The sequence below is a fragment of the Ipomoea nil genome, unplaced genomic scaffold (genome assembly GCF_001879475.1).
Source record: "Ipomoea nil cultivar Tokyo-kokei standard unplaced genomic scaffold, Asagao_1.1 scaffold3321, whole genome shotgun sequence".
NCBI lineage: Eukaryota > Viridiplantae > Streptophyta > Magnoliopsida > Solanales > Convolvulaceae > Ipomoea > Ipomoea nil.
Window position 1 is genome coordinate 146,721 of NW_017619749.1, and position 5,069 is coordinate 151,789.

Sequence of the window (5,069 nt, forward strand, 5' to 3'; positions counted from 1 at the left end):
ATTCGGGCGACGCCCAACAGTGTGTGTGTGTATTAAAATTTTGTATTTAATGCATTGACAATAAATTTTTTATTTTCTTCATTCTTTAGCTCTTATTTTTTTTTTTATACATTCTCCAAAAGTAGAGGAGAAAAAAAAATAATGAATTTAGTAAATGATTTAAATTCAATACTAGGATAATAAAAATAGGCAAACAAATATAATATTCAAAATTGAAACCCATAATAAGGTATAAAAGTCTTCCAACTAAACGTACTCTAATTATTATTATTACTAGTAAACATCACTTCAGTTATTATAAATAAGTAAATAATATATATATATATATATATATATATATATATATATATATATATATATATATATATATAGGGAAGGGATCAGGTGCATTTGTTGCTTCCCGTGCGGATGTGCGGTGGATTAATGTGCGTGAGGTTTATACTTAATGTGGGTCATGTTAATATGCGTGAGTTTTGTACTTAATGTGCCTGAGTATTGTGTTTAATGTGCGTGAGATTTGTGCTTAATGTGCGTGCGTATTTCAGAATTACGAGCTCAGAAGGAAGCAAAACAGAAACTCACGCACATTAACGCCCAAGCTTCTTGTTACTTCTTCCTTCAATTTGAACATGGATTCTGGATTATCAGCTACCTTCACTGCAGTTGAATGTTTATATAAATGACGCACGCACAGTAAAATTTGCACAGCAGCTAAGTGTGGATTTCTGTTGTATTATTCCCATAATTTTTAACCACCATAGCTCGCCTCCGCATCATTATCATCAGGGAGGGGCAAATGGCTATTGGGATGAGGAAAAAGCTGACATCAATATTTTCAGCTGCATTTTACACATTCACGCACATTAAGTACAAATCTCAGGCACATTAAACACAACACTCACGCACATTGAGTACAAATCTCACGCACATCCGCACGGGAAACAATATATATAACGGAGTATTATTTAAGTTATAGAAGTTGTGGTTAAAATGTTAAATTACACCAGATAGATACCCATATGTTTTTTGTTTGTGTCAGTGAAAAATTGGTGACCAAACAAAGACGTGAATGGAGAAAAAAGAGCCACGTGGAAATGTTTCCATGTTTTATTATTTGTTGATAAGAAGGGATTTTCATTTTTATTTGTGTCCTTATATAATTGCTACTTTTAATATGTTTGAATTCTAAACAATCCTTGTCCTTGTGGAGATTTAGTAGAGATCGAAAATAAATCGTGAATTTATTAATTTGCAGTTGTTGGGGGATAATCTGAGATTCTGAACCTGACAAATAATTGTGTGGACAACTGTAAAAAATAATGTTGTTAAACTTTATGAGGTAGAATAATGTTCATTATATGTTAGAATAATTAAATTTTTGAGATAAGATAATGTAAAGTATGTATTATAATTATGTATTTTATATGTTAGATAATAATGTATATTATGAGCTTAATTAAAAATGTATATTATGAGGTAAAAATATTGAAACTTCTGTGATAAGATAATATACATGTGTTAAAATAATGTACTTTATGTGTTAAAATAATATACATTATGAATTATAAAATGCATATTATGGGGGTCGAGTAAAAAAAAAAAAAAAAAAGTTGCACTAAATTATTGCCTGAACCTGAAGTAGCAAATTATGTCATGGACCAAGGTCTATACTCCATTGTGACCCTGGTCCAAAAATAATCTTCAGATTCTGTACCTGTAGCTATCATATTATGTGTGAGTCCGTACATAATGTGTTAAATAGATGTACATAATTTTTTTTGTATCTGTTCATATACTTTCTCAACCTACTGAAACACAAAGAACCAATAACGCCTCCACTGAGGCTCGAACTCATAATCTTCCAAATGAAAGTCCAACTCAGGTACCATTAGACCACATAGTCCTGGTTCACAATGTAATATTTGTTTACATATATAGAAACTATTAACTGTATATATAAAATGTATTAACTGAATGTACATAATTTTTGTATTAAAATTTATAATGCAATATGAGTCATGGTCCATGATATAACAATTGACACGTAGTAGGGTGGGGCGTCTCACAAGTGACGTCATAAAGAGTTGTGAACTTTTTTAAGTTTTTGTTTTCCATTTACTTTTTATTCCTTACATTCTTTCTGGGCCTTGGAGCAGTCACTGTCAGGTCCATCGCCCTAGCCCACTCTCTCTTCTCCTAAATTTCTCCCCTCCTTTATAAGCCCACCACTCTCTCAATTTCCTCATTCATTATCCCTTCTCCTCATACATCCATTTCCATTCATATCGCTCTCTCTCTCTCTGCTTTCACTTCTCTCTCTAAATTTCTCCTCTTTTTTCTTTTTTTATTTTTATTTTTATGGGGGTGAGAGAAAATATTGCAGATCAAAAAGCAAGACTGAAATCTCCACAGCAAGGTATGAAACACGCAGTTTTAGAGAGAGAAATCTATCAAATCTTCCAACTCATCACCCATCCTTAGCTTTTCTACAGTAAACATATTAACTTATTGTTTCCTAGATTAGATTAGATTGTGTATTTTCTTCTCGTGTTTACTCAGACTCTGGTACTGCTTTACTTCATCATTTTTTTATTTTTATTTTTTTGTCTATTAAAGTATACATCTTTCTTCCTTAAATTCTCTCTCTCTGTTCTAGCTTGTATAACTCCCCATCTAATTATCATTATTATCCATGAACAACTGAAATTAAACTTATTACTATTTCTGGAAATGCAGGCAGTCTTAAAAATGAGTTCAAGACTTGTCATCCGCCCGCAAAACTGGAAAGCTGATGGAATCTGGGGCGTTGAAAGTTTGGGCCGCCAGAGATTTGAATTGGGTCCCGGCGCCGGCGCCGGGAGCTCCACCTTGACGGCGGCTCATTTGTATTAATTGGGTGCTATCCTACCTGAGCTTTTTCCCCATCACCTTTTCTTATTCGTTTTTTTTTTTTTTTTGACTTGTTGCCTTTTATTTTTTATTCTCACCCAATTTTCTTGACCTTGTAAGACCTTTTCTTGACCTTGTAAGACCCATTGTTGTGTGTTTTCTTCTTGTATTTTGTGGTCTGAATAACGTTGTGTCGAAAATTTTCTGGCACAAGGTTTTCTCAGCATCTTCGTCCTCCCTCCCCAACTCGTCTTCTCCTTCCTTGTCTATCCCTCCTGAGCTATTAAACTAATTAGATTTGCACATTTCAGCGCCCTCCTCAAAAACATATATCATTATATTATATTGTGTTTCAAATCCATGCATAAACACCCTCTCATCACCGCTGAATTGAAGATCAGATCAATCTGGAGTAACTTCAAGATTATTTGTAATTCATTATATATATATAATTTAGTAGAAGCTAATTAAGCTAGAGTAGATACATGTATACATACACGTACACACTTTATAATGATATTTATTGTGTATGTTTATGGATGGATGATGGATCGGAGTTGAATTGAAGTTAGTTATATATGGATCACTGGATGCAATGCAATTATTTAGAAAGCTTTATCTGTGTATATAGCTAGGATTGTATTGGTAGGTACATATAGACATACAGTACAGTACGTATATATTCTTTTTGAATAAGGACACATTTCTATCAATGTCAATGGTCGGAGAAATAATGTTGTTACATGTATGTATGTATTACAACATAGGGAAACAGCATTTTTAGCTCTGAATTATTTTACTTTTAAAAATTTGATTCATATTAATTCATTTGAACATATTTTATTCATTAATTGTATGAGAATTTGATTCATATTAATTCATTTGAACATATTTTATTCATTAATTGTATGAGAACATTATTTTTAATAGTGAATATTAATTCTAAATAATAAAAATAGCATCCTATTTTAAAGTTTGACAATTATATAACACTAGGAACTATAAGTGTAACATTATAAGCAATTGAGAGGCTAATTTGTTTAAATTAATTTACATGACTAAATTTCCAAAAGTGAAATAATTCAGGAGTAAAAAGTATCGTTTTACCTCGGATGGCATGTAATGACCTTTCCCATGTGGGAGGTCATGAGATCAAGCTTAGTGGAGGCGTTGTTGACTCTGTGTGCTTCATTAGGTTGAGAGAGAGTATGTTTGAACAAATACTACAATGTAATAGATCGAGTCAGTAGTATTTGAAAAAAAAAAGTATCGTTTTACCTACTACATACATTAACTTGTTTGCTTTATATATTTAGAAACTAGATTAAAAGTCTATTAAACACAACAAAACAAAATTAAAAATAACTATGTACAAAAATACTAAAGCAAATAAGTAAATAAGAAAAAATTTGTTTGATCTATGAATAGTAATTAAACATATAGATAAAATGGGGTAGATGGAATAATATATATATATATATATATATATATATATATATATATATATATATATATATATATATATAGTTGCACTCGGGTGCGAACGGCTCGCCCAGGCGCGAAATAGGAATGGATTCTGTTCGTCCACGTGTCCAGATCTAATGGATGAGAAACACTGATTTTTTTAAAAAATGCGGTGGCATTTTCGTAAATAATTGAACATCGAAGTGCAAGTAAAATGTATTACAAGTGCATGTAAAATGTATTATAGGTGCAAGTAAAAATTTACACTGAGCATCAATACTTAGTTGCACTTATAGTTCTAAGTAGTTGCACCTATAGTTCTAAGTAGTTGCACACGTAGGTATAAGTAGTTGCATCTAGGTGTATGAATGTTTGCGAGTGGTTTTCAGGAGTATTACTACCCGCTGAACTCATATCAATGAATGTTAACAAGACAAAATTACATGCACTTATAGGTGAAAGTAGGTGCACATATAGTTATAAGTAGTTGCACCTATAGTTATAAATAGTTGCACATATAGTTATAAGCACACCCAGGTGCATGAATGGTTGCGGAAAGTGAATGCTAACAAGGCAAAATTACATGCACTTATAGGTGAAAATAAGTGCACTTATAAGAGATTTTACTTGCACTTCGATGTTCAATTATTTACGAAAATGCCACCGCGTTTTTTTTTTAAGTTATTAGATCTGGACACGTGTCACGCGTTGATTCG

General features: G+C 32.0%; 1 long non-coding RNA gene across 1 annotated transcript; it reads left to right on the forward strand.

The window, feature by feature from the left end:
- Positions 1-2,225: 2,225 nt before the first annotated feature.
- Positions 2,226-3,501, forward strand: LOC109170183. Its single transcript, XR_002052377.1, has 2 exons — positions 2,226-2,416; positions 2,737-3,501. It is a non-coding gene; the product is annotated as an uncharacterized LOC109170183 (long non-coding RNA).
- The last annotated feature ends 1,568 nt before the right edge of the window (positions 3,502-5,069 follow it).